Raw genomic sequence first — 16,221 nt, forward strand, 5'->3', positions numbered from 1 at the left:
GGGTGTGGGAGAGACTGGCTTGAGATGTGGCTGGACATAGGGTTTTTGCAGGGAGGGTTGGGATCCTGCAAGGCCTTGTGAGCTGTGTTGATGATTTTGGCCTTTTTCCTAACCAGAGCATCATTTATGGCTGATCCTTGGGAGTTTTCTTCTTAACTAGTGCATTTCCATTGTGACTGGTCTCCAGCTCCTGTCTGCTCCTCTTTATGTGAGCTGCTTACAGCCTATCTGTGGGCCTACCTGCTTTGAGAACTCCTCGTTTTCTGTTGCCATTGTTTTTGTGAGGCTTGCTGTGTGAGTCCTGCTCTATGTCCTGTTCTATGCCAGGACCAGCTTCCCTGTCCTTCCGGGCAGTGATAAGGTGAGCCCTGGCTTGTCCAAGCTGCTCTCTGGGCCTGGGCCCAGCTGAGCCTAGGGGGAAAGGTCAGCGGAGCAGAGACTGGGACTTATCCCCATATCTGTTCTCACCTTCTTCTACGGTCATAGAACACACCGTCAACTAGATTAGAGGTATTTCCCAGTCTCCTTTGCAGTTCAGTAATAGGCTTTTGTCCAAGTTCTGGCCCATGGAATTCGAAGGGAAGTGATACATACAGCATCTGTTTCTGTTTTATTTTGACCGTGCCATGCGGCACGCAGGATCTTAGTTCTCCGGCCAGGGATCGAACCCGTGCCCCCTGCCTTGGGAGAGTGAAGTCTTAACCACTGGACCGCCAGGGAAGTCCCTACAGTATCTGGACATGAACATGAAAGAACAGGGAGTGCCCTCCCCTTCCTGTTGGCTGAAATATAGAGGTGGTACTGGGGAGTTGTTTTGGACCATGTGTACCAGGGATGGCAAAACAACCAGAAAGAGCATCATGACTGATAGGGACTGCTTACATCTGGAAAGTTAAGCAAGAGAGAAATATATTTTTATCTTATTCCAGTCACTGTTATTTTAGTCTCTGCAACAACAGATGACCTATACTGTATCTTAATTCAGTAGTTTTCAAAGTGTGGTTCCAGAACCCCTGGGGCAGGGGGTTGTGTCTCTGAGACTCTTTCATTAGACTCATCACAGTACTGACACTTTATTTGCCTTTTTTATTCTCATTTTCTCATGAGTATATAGCTGAGTTTTCCAGAGGCTACATGATGAGTGATATCACAACAGACTGAATACAGAAGCCGATACAGCTGTCTTCTACTAAGCCAGATATTAGAGCTTTGCAAAAGTAAAAAAAAAAGTCACTCTTCTCAATAAAATTTTTCTGAAAATATTTATGTTTACATCTTTATTATTGCTATTTTAAAACAAATGCATGAAGAAACAATTTTTCTCCATTTTAATTTCTAATGGTAAATATGGACAGAAAAAACCCACATATATAAAAGCACTTTGGGGTTGCTGATAACAAAGTCCAAAATGTTTGAGAACCACTGTCCTAACTAATCCAGACAGCTAGACATTCGCTGTTCATCAACAGTTACCAGCTCCAGGTCCTGTGCACCTGTCGTTTTGGGATCAGCTGGGGTGGCTGCCACTCCTTCGTCTTTCTGCACACTGCTGCTCTCTTCTCTCCTTGGTGTCCTTTGATTTTCCAGGAATTGACTTCAGTTGACACAGAATCCACTGAGTATTTCTTCCCTCCTCCTTCATCCTTCATTGCTTCATCCATTCACTCAATAATGAAGCCCCTAATATGGGCTAGGGCTGTGCTAGGTGTGGAGGTCAAGGATGACCAGAACATGGTGTCTACTTTGGTTTGACTCACACCCGAACAGTGGAGAGAGGCTGTGAATAAGCAGCGGCAGCCCAGACACTCAGCACAACAGTGGATTGTAGAGGGTGTGGAAATGATGCAGAGAAGGGGATGATCAGCGCTGCCCAGGGGGGTGGGACGTGGGGTGGTGTGTCAGGAAAGCTTTAAGGCAGAGGTGACTGTGCGGGAGCCTGAAAAATAAATATTAATTAGCAAATTTGTGTGTAAGGAGTGCAAGGAGGGGGAAGGGCACACAGGCAGAGGAAAGCACAGGGGGAAGGGCACGGTGACTTCATAGGGCAAGGTGTTTCTTTGAAAAGTCTAAGTGGTTCATTATGGGCTGAGAAGCCAGAAAGGGGCCAGGACCCATTACATAAGGATAAACAATTTGGCTTTTATTCTTAAGGCAGTTGGAAATCACAGAATAATTTTAAGTGGAGAGTGATGTGATCATATTTGATTTTAACAACTGTAGTGAAGGATTTTTCACCTTGTTTAGGGGCTGTGTGCATTTGCTTCCAAGAGATGCTGCTATATTTCAGCATGACTAGTGGGTGGGGCCTCTCTGGAGAGAACCTTTTATTCAACTCATGGCAGTCAATTAACGTCCCTCCATTTTTGAGGGGAGGAGAAGGACAAATGATTCTGAGTATTGATGGCAAAGCATGTGTCCTTTTAATTCCCCTGTTTGCATAGACCCCCAGGCATTAGTGTCTAAACTCTAGGGAGGGAGGGGCTATACAATAATTAGAAAGAACTGTCTTTGTCTGTAATTATGACTACTTAACAGTTAAAGCTAATTATGCCTTTATAAGTTTGTGATCAATTATAAACATTTTCGAGCACTTTAATATGTCTAGGCACCTTTTATGCTACATGTATTAGTGCATGTAATCCTCACAGCAACCCTTTCAAGTAGGTCCTATATCATCTCCCTTTTTATGAGTAGGATATTAAGGCATAGAGAATTTATGGGATTACACAAACATTGCAGCCTGGACCCTGGGGCTGCACTCTTGACTGCCACCCTGCACTGCTTTCTGGTCCAGAGCAGGGGGCTCTATGCAGTAGGCTGGGGGATCTGCAGAGGCCAGAGGTCCTGCAGGGTAAGTTCATTACTGTCATAATTTTTCTTTACTCACCAAGGCCAGAGTGACTGGAGAACATATGGGTTAGAAGTCTGACCAGCAGCTTCAACAATCACCTTGGAACTTGTTAGAAAGGCAGATTCTGGGGCCCCGCCTCAGACCTATTGAATCAGACACGCTGGAGTTGGGGCCCAGCAAACTGTTTTCACAATCCCCCTGGGTGATTCGGGTGCATAGTAAAGTTTAGAATTATCGGATTTGAGATACATCCCAGGGTGCAGGTGTGTGTGGAGGAAGGGGTGGAGACCAGATCGGAGGGAAAGACTGGAGGCCAGCAGCCCATTTCTGAGGTTGTTGCCATTGCCAGAATGAGAACTCAGAGGCTGAAATCAGATTCGCAACATGAGCTGCACTTTAGAATTATCTGGGGAGCTTTTAAAACATACCAGCACACTGGCTTCACCCCAGACCTATTAGATCAGAATCTCTGTGGGGGGGATAGAACCCTGGCATCAGTTTTTTAAAAAAAATTTCCCCCGGTGATACTTATGTGCCACTAGGGTTAAGAATCAGTGGTTCTCAAGCTTGAAGATGCATCAAAATCTCCTGGGGAGCTTGTTAAATGGACGCTACTGAGCCCCACTTCCACAGTTTTAGATTCAGCAGGTCTGGGCTGGAGCCTTAAAATCTGTATCTCCAAGTTCCCAGATGATGCTGAGGCTGCTGGTCCAGGGATCACACTTTGGGAATCACTGCCTTATATGTTCACCAATAGCCCTAGCAGGTTAAGCAGAGTGAAGGCTGTGGAACCAAACCTGGAGGGGAGCTGGAGGGCCCCTCCCTCTGCAGTTAACTGAGTCGAGCTGATATATCAATTTGCCTATGACATGATTTATCTTGCTGAAGATGTGAAAAATTGTAGTTAATTATCTAGATATTTTTACCTGCCAGACATGTTTATTACTTAAATTTTTAGACCTAAAATTTGCCTTTCCCCAGTACAGTGGCTGCTTGAGATTTGATAAAGAAAGCCTAATTTTCAGATATTTCTCAGTTTTGCCCCTTAAAGGATTTCTCCTACATATGAACTTGCAGCATGCAAGTATTCTGAGGGAAGTGCTAAGGTTTGAGTTATCATTTTAGATGTACAGTCAGAAATCAGGCTTTTAGAATGATCACAGTTATGGGGCTTTCAGTGTAATACTCATTGCTCAAACAACTTATGAAAATAGTCCAAGGCAATTTAACTTTTATTTCCTCTATAGAGCTTGTCACCATTTATTAATCGTAATTCCCCTCAACATCACATATCAGATGAAAGAGCGATTTTTCTCCTTTGTTTCCATAGCATTAATATTTAAATGGCAGAGTATGATACTCATAAACAGCTACAGAGGAGAGGAATATTCCTAGGAAGGAAAACCTGGACTAAATGCCACCTCAAGGCTTCTTCTTTAAAAAACGCCCTAAATGAAGCCAAGAAAACACGCCCAGTACACCTCCCAGTACAGGATAGGAAGATGACGAAGCATCACTTGTGAAATGAATAACATTACGTGAAATGAATAACATTACGTAAAATGAATAACATTGTTCCAGAGATTTCCCTTATAAGACTGAAGAAACATTTGGGGAGGTGGAGGTGGAAGGCGGTGCAGGTGGATATGATGGCAGAAGTCCTTCTGCTTTGAACGTGAGTGCAGCTCACAGAAGAATTGAAAGCACGTTCCCTACTTGTTTTGTGGCTCCAGGAGGGAATTCAGTTTTATTACTTTAGATATCTATCTGGGATCACTCATGTGCTAGGCTCTGGGCTACAGGTGACAGGAACACCAAGATAGATGAGGCACAACCTCAGCCTTCAAGCAGCTGGTAGAGAGGATCAGATAAAAGCCCAAGTCGGGTGGGGCACACGCCAGGGAAAGATGTAGACAAAGTGGTGGGGCACATCATGGGGGCAGGGGGGAGACTGGGAAGGCATTGGAAGATAAGATACTTGCAAATGGAGATCAGAAATTTGGGTAAAGGGAGCAGAACGGATTCACTATATGTTTTCAAAGCATTCATTGAGCCCTTACCTTATGAAAGGCACTACACTGGGTTCTGGGGATATAAACATGAGTAAGACTTTTTCCTGCTTTCAAGGAATGGGGAAAACAGGCAAGGTAAATTACAGTGCGGCAAAGGCTTCCTGGAGGAAGTCCTAAGCTGGGTCCTAAAGAATGAGTGGGGCTTATTCAGAAAAAGATGGAAGGAAGTGGGGAAGGGAAAACACACTACTGAGAGAGGAAACAGCAGGTACAAAAACCTTGAAGAGAGAGAGAACCAGGTGATTGTGGAACTGCAAAGGGCCCAGGATGGCAGAGGATAGAGTGTTAGGACAGGTAAAACAGGAGATGAGGCTGAGGTGTCATGGCGGCCAGATCAAAAGAGGCCTAGCTTTTAGACATTTGCCCATGCAAAGGGTTTAGGCTTTTTCTACAAGTTATGGGGAACCACTAAGGGATTTTAACATGGGTATTGTGTGAGAATATTTAAAGTTTAGACAGACTATTCCTGGTTATGGCCTGGAAGAGGGTTTGGTAGAAGGCAAGACTGGAATCAGGTAATGATTTAGGAACCTATGGCAGTAAGAGAGGTAAGAGAAGACAGGCCTTGGTAGAGTGGGTGGAAAGAAGGGTTGGGGTAAAGTTATATCAATGAGTTAGAATCAATAGGATTGATTGGCTGAGAGGGTGTGTGGTCAGAGAGAGAGGCTCAAAAATGACTCCACATTTTTTGACTTGGGCCACATGATGGTGGTGTCATTTATAAAGTCAGAAAATAAAGGAGGAGTGGGCATGAGTTGAGAGAGGAGACTAGATGATGAGTTTTGGACGTGCTGAGTTTGTGGAGCATTCAGATCAAAAGGTCCAACAATCACAGTTGGATACATGAGTCAGGATAGAGATCTAGACAGTGATTGAAGCCGTGGAACTAGAAGAGGTCACTGAGGATGAGTGTAGAATGAAAAGAAATAAGAAAAGCATGCTTTCTACTACCACTTCTCTTTAACACTATATTGATGGTTCTAGGTGGTTCAGTAAGGTAAGAAAAGATTATTAGAGGCATAGGGATTGGAAAGGAGAAAATAAAACAGTCTTTATTTGCAGATCATATAATAATTTACATAGAAAATCCAAATTACCCTAAAGATAAGTTATTAGAAATAATAGGAGAGTTTAGTAATGTGACTGGGTATAAGATTAATATAAAAATCAGTTGCATTTCTCTATACCAGTAAAAACTATAAAACAAAATTAAACAGAAAACAAAATCTACAAAAATTATCATAGAATATTGAGTATCTAGGAGTAATCTAACATAAGACATGAAAGACCTCTGCAGGGAAAATTATAAAAGCTTATTAAGAACAACTAAAAAAGACCTAAATAAGAGAGGAAGATATTATATTATGAATAAGACAATATTATAAATATTTCAATTATTATCTACAGATTCAGTGTATTTCCAAGCAAAATCCCAGGTTTTTTCATGGTACTTGATAAAATTATTTCAAAATTCACATGAAGGGATAGAAGGCCAAAAGTAGTCAGGATATTTCTGAAAAAGGAAGAGTGGAGAGGAAGGATTGTGTGAATTGGTACAGTAATAGGCAAATAGACCAGAAGAATAGACTAGAGAAACACAGATGAAACTTTGCTTTCATATGACAGAGGTGACATTATCAGATCAGTAAGAAAGAAAGAGCAATCAGTAAATGGAGTTGGGAAAAATTAGTTATCCATTATCCATGTGGAAAAACATAAAATTGGATCTTTGCCTCATGTTATATGAATTCCAAATGGATTAAAGATTTAAATATCCTTAAAGAAACTGAAAGACAAGTTATAAGCTTAGGTAAATATTCATATATACAGAACTATAAAGGATTAACATCAAAATATGTAAAAAAACTCCTACATATCAGTAAGAAAAGCACAGACACACACACATCCCCTAGTAGAAAAATGGGAAAAATACGCAAACAGAAAAATTACCACATGACCAACAAACTTGTGAAGAGATGCTCAGCATCATTAGTGATCAAGGAAATGCAAATCACAGCCACTATGAAGCGTCATTTTACATTCATTTAATTAGATAAAAATTAAAATGTTTGATAATGCCAAGTTGGAGTACAATAACTTTGGAAAAGAGTTTGACATTATCTCCTAAAGTGGAACATGTGATCAGTTCAGAAAAGAGTGTAGAATTCTCTTCTAAAGTTGAATATTCACATTTCCTGTAGCCCCTGCAATTCAGCTCATAAGTGTATACCCCAGAAAAACTCTTGTACATGTACGACAGGATACATGTAGAAGAATGATCATGGTGGCATTGTTTACAATAGGAAAAACCTGGAAACAACCTAAATGTCTAACATTAGGAGAGTGGGAGAACAAATGGTAATATATTCACACAACAGATTATTATCTGTTATTATCCAAAAATAAATGGACCATAGTAACTTGCAACAGTATGGATGAATCTAAATAACATCACCTTAAGGAGAAAAAGTAATTCTCCAAAGGTTATTTATGATTCCTCCTTAAAAAAGTAAAGTAAAAATACTGATATATATGTATATCTCTCTATATATTATATGTGTATATATATGCACAATGCGTAGGTACAGTATACATTTTACATATAATATCCATTATATATGTACATATATAATAAATATAAATGCAGTAAAACTATATACAAAGGAAGGGAAGGGAACGAACCTGGGATTCAAAAGGATGCTTATCTCAGGCCGGGAAAGGAAGCAGGAGGATGGAATAAGGGGGAAAGCACATGGTTAGAAGTAGATCTTTGTCAAGGTTCTAGTTTTATTTTTTGGATGGTGCATTGATGAATGTTTAATACATTATTAAAAATAACTAAATAAAAGTAGCTCAGGCCTGGACCAATGATGAGAGAATCATTCGTCAAGGATTATGATGAATCCAATACTGTGCATCTGAGGTCCAATTAGAGAAAAATGATTTTCTTGAATGAATGAGTGAATAGAAAATCGTCAGTGACAGTGATCAGAGAGAAACCTGATACAGGCAGATCTTTATCACACTACTGAATTCTATAATAGAATGTCCTTGTTAAGGCATCTCTTTAGGGGATTATAAGTAAACTCGAGGAAATTTTGGAAAAACAAGTTATTAGGTAAGCTATGACTTGTCTAAAAATGTTCCTGGGTCATTCTTAAAGATGATACCATTTGTCATCCCTGTATAGCTTTAGGGATACAGTCCTCTTACACTTCCTCCTGTGTTTTTGCCCTGAAATTAAAGTGAACTGCTATTGGATGATTTGCAATTGAGTTATATGATCTAAGTCATGTGGACCAAAGGAGATATATTTAAAACATGATCTTTCTATTTCTGATTGTTTAAAATAGTGAAAGCATCCAGAGAATTAACAAAACTCCACATTTCTAATACGGTACTTTCAGAGTATTTTAAATTTTATACAAATCACTTTCCTTTACACCACAATTACCAACTAAAATTTAAACCAACTTAGATTCTATCCCTAGTGTTTTATTAGACTGCTTCTTTCTCTCTCTCCCTGAATCTTGTCATGTTGCAGTTAGGCTGCTTCATTTGAACTCTCCGCTGTGGCCTGCCCACTTCATGTGACCAGCAGAGACCCCAGTAATGGGATTGTCTCAGCTCATGGAAGTACAGGCTAGCTATGGCTGACTGTTGACCCAACATTATGAGAACAATTCAGAAATAGTTTTCTCGTTACACAGTGATATCGGCCCTTTACTAGCCCTAATGAGTTGTTCAAAAGAATGAAGGACTAGAAAGGAAAACTCTTTAGAAAGAAACAGCCTTAAACATCCCTCCTGTCATTTGTCCCCACAGCTTCCTTTCAAGTAGGAACTTTTCTCCTTATGACTGAAATGTACTCTGATGAGTTTATTCACACACGTTTGCTCTCACCCTCCCATTTTGAGGCAGAAGTGTGCTGGGGGGTGGAGACCATGCTGTGTGTGTTGGGGGTCAGAACACCTTCCTGGGTCTGGACATTCTCATAGCCACACATTCATTGGTTCTGAGCTCTCTTCTCTCATTAAAAAAAAAAAAAATCCAGCCAATCACCAGCTGGTAGTTTCCATTTCTCCAGAATTGTGCCTGGGCATTTTGGGGTTGAGGTAGAATTATATCCTTTAGTTGCCTATTTAATTTCTACCTGTTCACTAGTTAGTAAAGTTTCTGGGGCAGCACCAAAAAGCAAAAGAATCCTAACTGTGCATGACACAGGTGCCTGTCTTCACTGTGGCAAATTCCCAAATTTCTTCAGTGAAATCCCTTTAAAATCTTAGATTTCATTTTAAATATTCTCTTGTAAAGGATAAATGTTTTTTTAGATAATGACAATGGAAATGCCATTTCCAAGGCAGATAAAATGCTCCACTAGATTGTAAGCCCCTGGAGGACAGGGTTATGCTTTGTATGACTGTCTCATTGGCTCCAGGCATGATATGTAGTAAATTTTAGAGACTGGAAGTGAGATGTTGAGTAATGTGATGATTTCATAGCCTGGATACTCAAGTCATACTCTGCCAGTCTTCCCTATCTTCCAAAGGTCTTCCTGGGGATGTTAATTGAAAGTACTATTCAGATAAGCAATGTAAGTCCCAATTTAGGACTCTGTGATAAAACTGGGAAGGAGAAAATGGGGCCTCTCACCTCCCCAGCACCCCCTAACCTGAATCTTAGGACTGTAATGCTCAGGCATGCCCCTGAAGAGATACAGACAAAGAGCAGAGAAAGGTGGCTTGTCCCAAGAGAGTCTCTGGGAACATTTCCTAGCCAGTTCTCAGAGTAGAAGAGGAAGACTAATAAGGATGGCTGACCCACATCTAGCACCAGGATCTACCTGGGTCTGAGGCAGAAATGTAAGTAGTATGCCTGGAGGCTGACTTTTAGAGCAAAGTAAACCTGCCTGCTAGAAAAGAGTGGCCCCATCGAATGTCCCGATCAATCAAGATTAACAATTCCTCCTCTTTAAGGGGAGAGCTAATAAGAGGAGCAGCAGAATGGGAACAAAGTCCCCACCCCCAGAGTGAGAACTCAGTAGTGTTTGTTAAAAGAACGAATGAAGTCAGGCAGTGTTGCTAGGGAGTTGTTACTATGAGAAATACAATTTGCATGCAAATTTTTCATCATTAGCAACTAGGAGCCTCTAGCAAGGAGCCTGATGGAAGGGCCCATACGTTGCTTTTCTGAATAAGACATGGATGGAGAGGAACACCGCTGGTATTCTGCAGAGCCTGAAGGAGAAGCTTGGCTTTAGTTATGTTACATTTAAGACTGTGATGTCAGGTAGATAAGTTCTGGAGGCACTATAGAAACAGGAATGGATTTCATGTGAAAGTTCAGAATATTTGATTTCCAATTCTCTTCTCCAATCTGGTCTTCTTTTCCCCACAAATGGAAGAAAGAAAAGCTAGGCCCTAGTTTCTATGAGATGCCAAACTGAACTAGTTGTGATGTTTGGCTTACGCATTTTAAAAGCTAATGGAAACTGGAGACAAATTAGGAAAAAATATGCAAATGATTAAGAAGTTCAGAAGTACTTGGAGTGGAAGTTATGCCATCCAAAGGAGATGGTAGGGACAGCTCTATTTATTTGGGGAAGTCTTTATTTCAGCTAAAACACAGCAGAGGAAAAGGTCTGAAATTGCATCAAGATAAATTTTGGATGGAGGGAACTTTCTGATAAGGATTATTAAAAAATCAGGAAATCCACTTGCATATCCTCACCCCAGAGTGTGGTGCCTATGTGGTGATAAAAAATGTTTTTTGAGATCAGGTCATGGAATCATTCTTGAAAACTTTTACAACCAACACACATTGCTTTGCATTTTTGATATTTAGCAATCATGAAAATTGACCAGATGATTTCTCGCATCCCTTCCAGCTCTTTTATTCTAAAAATGGCCCAAATTGGTTGATTATTTACTCTACACCCTACAGAGTATCTAGAGGCCACAAGTAATTTCATTTTTGCAGCACATATCCACACTCACACCCTGGTTTTCCACCAGAAACATTGAGACTTTTTCTCCATTGGTAAATTGCTGTCGTTTCCTTTCTATAGTGCCATTATTTATTCTAATCACTGAGGCTGTGTTACTCAGGTCCCTCTGATAAACATCAACGTGAGTTATACATGTGTTGTGAGGAGGGGAAAATGAACCTCTAAGCCGCAGTCATATTGGTTTCCTAAATGATGCTGCATGTTTTAAGTGGAATTTCTGTAGTATTCTAGTGGAAAAAGGAAGGTGGGGGTGGAGGGAAGGGTTCCTTTGGTTTTCAGGCTGTTAACTGTAATTAGCCTGGTTTCTGAGATGTAATTATCTTGCAATTTCAAAGCAAACACCCTGGAGGAAACTGCACTGTTAAAGACAGCATGGCATTAGAAATAAATTATTACCCTGGTGCCTGCTATTGCTACTTACGCTTTGTGATTTGTTGGGGTTTCTGTTAGCACATGCTTGTTTAGGGCTGGAGTTGTGCAGCCAAGTTGCCACTGTTTGTACTAGAGAGGCGGCAGGCGTGGTTTACTTCATTGTAATAATGGTGTGAAAACTTACAAAATTCAGTGACTTGTAGTGAGGTGGATGGACTAGAGTCTGTCATACAGAGTGAAGTAAGTCAGAAAGAGAAAAACAAATACCGTATGCTAACACATACATATGGAATCTAAGGGAAAAAAAAAGGTCATGAAGAACCCAGGGGTAAGATGGGAATAAAGACACAGACCTACTAGAGAATGGACTTGAGGATATGGGGAGGGGGAAGGGTAAGCTGCGACAAAGTGACATCGACCCATATACACTACCAAATGTAAAATGGATAGCTAGTGGGAAGTAGCCGCACAGCTCACGGAGATCAGCTAGGTGGTTTGTGACTAGCTAGTGGGGGTGTGATAGGGAGGGTGGGAGGGAGGGAGATGCAAGAGGGAAGTGATATGGGAACATATGTATATGTATAACTGATTCACTTTGTTATAAAGCAGAAACTAACACACCATTGTAAAGCAATTATACCCCAATAAAGATGTTAAAAAACAAAAAAACAAAACAAAAAAACTTAGCATTATGGTGGCGAAGGCTGGTGTGGTACCATCTGTGCTTTTCTTACCAATTCCCAATCACCAAGAGACCCAGGGGTCAAGGACAGAGCGCACTGGGAGTCCTTTTTAGCAGCTGACATGAATGAATGAGTAGAGACGAGCATCATAATCCAAAGCTCAGGCAATCCAAACTATCCACAAGGAAAAATTCAAGTTATTTGGAAATGACTGAGTGGAAGCAAGAATCATCCACCTATTTTAGGACCAACACTGAGGGATCATGAATCATCATCACTGACCGATCACAGAGGCTGGAAAGACCAAACTGTGGGGTTTGGAATCAGAGACTTGTGGGTTTGAACATATGATTGTGCAGCTTGTATACTGCACAAATTGTCCCCACTGAGGGGACAAGTGGAGGCTGACATCCCACCAGTGCCCCAGACCAAGCTGTGTGTTCACGGGCTACATCCACTCAGGGGAAGGGTACTTTTTTTTCCAACTTGTCTACTCCATGGGAATGATTTATAAAATTTATCTGCCCAGAATATTTTACAGAGATGCCATATAGGCCACTATTTAATTGCTCTGTGTGACTTTGATCAAATTACTTATTCTCTCTGAAACTCAGCTTTCCCATGTTAAAAAAGACACTTCTCCTCCTTCTCAGGATTATTTTGTGGACTCAAAACTGAATCTGAAAAGCTTGTGCTCAATAGGTGACAGGAGTTTTGATGATAATAATGATTATGACCAAGACAAACATTATCATCAATTATTCATCTAGACTGGAGCTTGTACCAAGTCCTGGGTCAGGCACAGGGACCTAGAGGAGGCATGAGAACCTGGCTTCCTTTCTCACAGAGCTGAGGGTTTGGTTGGAGGAACTGTACACAGACAGCAATGGGGAATTAATTGTGCCACACTTTTGTATAGGTTCTGTAGGGTAAAATTCCACAGCCCCATTGCAATTTATCTTTGCTCTTAGTTCAGTGCTGAGGCTAGCTTTTTTAACATATCAGGGGGAAGAAAAGGGGGGAAACCCTATAGAATTTGGAGTTGAAGATATGATAGTGCAAAAAGGGAAGATATGGCTATAGTGAGGAACAGGAAGATGAAAGGGGAATGTGGGAGCTATCAATAACTCAGAGAATGCTTTGACTAACTAGAATATTTTTCTTTTCTTCCAGTGGGCCAGGTTGATATGTATGACAAATAATCTGAACAACTGAAATCCACATATTTTTATTATAAGAACTTCATTTTTGCTCACATCACTACTGTTCCCTTAAATTTTATTTGCACTTTTGATGTTTCACTAAATGAATTATGAAACAGAAGATAAATTAAGTCCACCCAGGTTTATATCTCACCATCAATAATATAAAGTTAAATTTGATCAGAGCTATTAATCATGGGTTATTAACAAAATATACAAAAAACCCTATCCTGGTTTTATGAGCTTTAATACTAGAATAGAATGTATGCTCAAAGATCATTTCCTATGTTGCTTTAACTCTGAGAGTGACTTCACTGCACTGGCCCAATAGATACCTTGTTTGATTGTTAAAGAATAAAGGACAGGAGGAAAGTTCACAATTTCCCTTTCAAAGAAATCTGTCAGTATTTAATGTAGTTTGAAAAGAACTTTTGGTGTCAAGACTAAAACAATTTTTGGTAGATTCTTAAAAAAGAGATATACTTTGTGAATTAATAATGTCCTTACTCACTTGTTTAACTAACACTAATTAATAAATAATGTTGATGTCCAATAATGTGAGCAACAGTATAAATTACAATCCATTCCTCCCAGAAGTTAGAAGGAATATGCATGGGGATTTCCTTTTATGGCAGGATGGTGAGCTAATTACCCTGAAAATCCTCTTCTGACAATGACAACAACAAAACTAGAACAGTGAATAAAATGAAATGAAAATTCTTTTAAATGCATAGCAGAGCTTTCAGGAGGTTAGGAAAGAAAAGACTCTGGGACCAAAACATGAAAATAAAACTGAAAATCAGAGTGGCATGTAGGTACTCGCTTCAGCTGCCCTAGGATGTGTTGCAAGTCTAAGTAAGCAGGTGGCTTCAGTTTAAAGACCACAAGGAGTTGAGGCCTTGGACATTCCTGTGGCAGGATGTTTGAACTGAGACCCCTCTCACCCATATAAAGACCTCAAACGGCTATACTCTCAGTGAAATGGTGGTTGAAAATATCCCCCTAATGGCAAAAAAACAAAGCAAAGCAAAACAAAACAAAACTTTATACGGATACTTGGTTTGCTTTACCTAAGGAAAAAAATGTCCCATGAGAATTCATAAGGCCATCCTATTATCCTTACTTGCATGATCCAGGAAATTCAAGCAGAAGCATTAACATGAGGTTGATCCCAGACTAGTAAAACCTATGGGGCACCACTCTGGAAAGACATCCTTTAAATCCAAATTGCACAAGATTCCTACAGCTAAAGCCCTGCCAAACCTCAAGATTATGATTCAAAATTACAACATGCACCACAAGTGGACAACCCACTACAAGGGACAAAAGAATTAAGTCCCTAAAGCTTCAGATAACAGAATTATTGGATACATTCTCTAAAAAATGAAGTTCTTCAAATTTGTTAAACACACAAAAGAAGAAATAAAAATATGATACATAAATAGTACCTATATAATTATCAGACGGTTTTGTAAAGAATAGAATAGGACTTCTAGAGGTTAAAACATAAAATAATTGAAAATGAAAACTCAAAAGACAGGGTAAGTGCAGATTAGGTAGAGATGAAGATTGAACAAGTGAATTGGAAGATCTTTGAAGAGTGGTAAAAATAAGGAAAATATGAAAGAAAGAGAAAGAGACATGGAGAATAGAATGAGAAAGACTGAGATGCATAATATAGAATTTTAGAATTTTTTGAGAATGTAATAGAAAGAATGAGGGAAAAGTAATACTAGAAGGGATAATTCTCAAGGGCCTTGAGAATTTTCCAAAATGTTGAAAGACATGAATTTTCAGACTCAGGAAATACAGTAAATTCCAAACATTTTTATTTTATAGTAACTAATTCCCTATTTAGATACATATTAAGAAATTTGAAAACCTCAAAGACAAAGAGAAATTGTAAAAGCAACCATAAAGTAAATAAAGATTACCTACTAAGGAAGGAAATTAAACTGACTGAAGACCTTACTATAGGGACTATAGAAGCCAGAAGGCAGTGGAATAATATATTCTATGCGTTAAAAGAAAGAAACTGCTTATCTAGAATTTTATGTTCAGCTTTATTATAATTTCATAATGAAGGCAAATATTTTTATAAACATTTTCAGACAAAAACATAGATGATTTACTGTTAAGAGAACTTTGCTGAAGGATTTTCTAAGATAAATTGCCCAATCTGGTTGCATGTTAGCATAATCAGGAGAGACTTGCCTGTCTTATACCCACAGAGATTTATATGTAATTGTTCTGTGGTACAGACTGAGAATTGGGATTTTAAAACTATCCCTAGATGATTCTAGTGTGTATCAAGTTTGAGAACCACTGGTATAAAAAGGATGCACTTCATGAAAAGTGAAATTGAACCCAAGAAGTAATGATGAACAAATATTTGTTAAGTATGTGGATAAATCCAAATGTTTATTAACTGAATAAAGAAATAATAGTATTGGCTAGGAGAATATGAAATCATCATCAAACTAGATTTCTGGACAGAAATAATATGTAAGAAGAGAGGGAGGTAATTGGAAGTTCAGGGCATGTAAGGTCCTTTTATTACTCAGGAGGAGGGTAGGTATATTGATTAATTTTAAGTAACCAGGTTAAAAATGTAAGGTATTACACTAAATGAATAGGACTGTAATATGTACTTGGTAAATTGGAAGAGACATTAATTTGGCAGGATTATGAAAAGGGGATGTAGAATGTAGGGAGGTCTATAACAAATTTAATGACATGCATCAGGCACTTGGTGATAAGGGCAGTGGAAGTAGGAGGGGGTCGGGCAGTTGCAGGAGATGCTACAAGTTAGGAACTAATGTGATCTGGTGGCTAATTTGCTAAGGGTATGTATTTGGAATAACAGAGAGAGGACAACTGCACTCCAAACATAGCACTACAAGGTATTTAGTCAGGCCAACAAGGAAAATGAGGGTGATAAAGTTCAAAGTCAAAGGGCTGGGCAGACGTTAGGAGTAGTTGATAAACTGGTTTCACACATTTGGAGATAGTGTTTAAGTAGTAATGTTTGGCA

Source organism: Grampus griseus (genome assembly GCF_964374135.1).
Source record: "Grampus griseus genome assembly, chromosome: 5".
Lineage (NCBI taxonomy): Eukaryota > Metazoa > Chordata > Mammalia > Artiodactyla > Delphinidae > Grampus > Grampus griseus.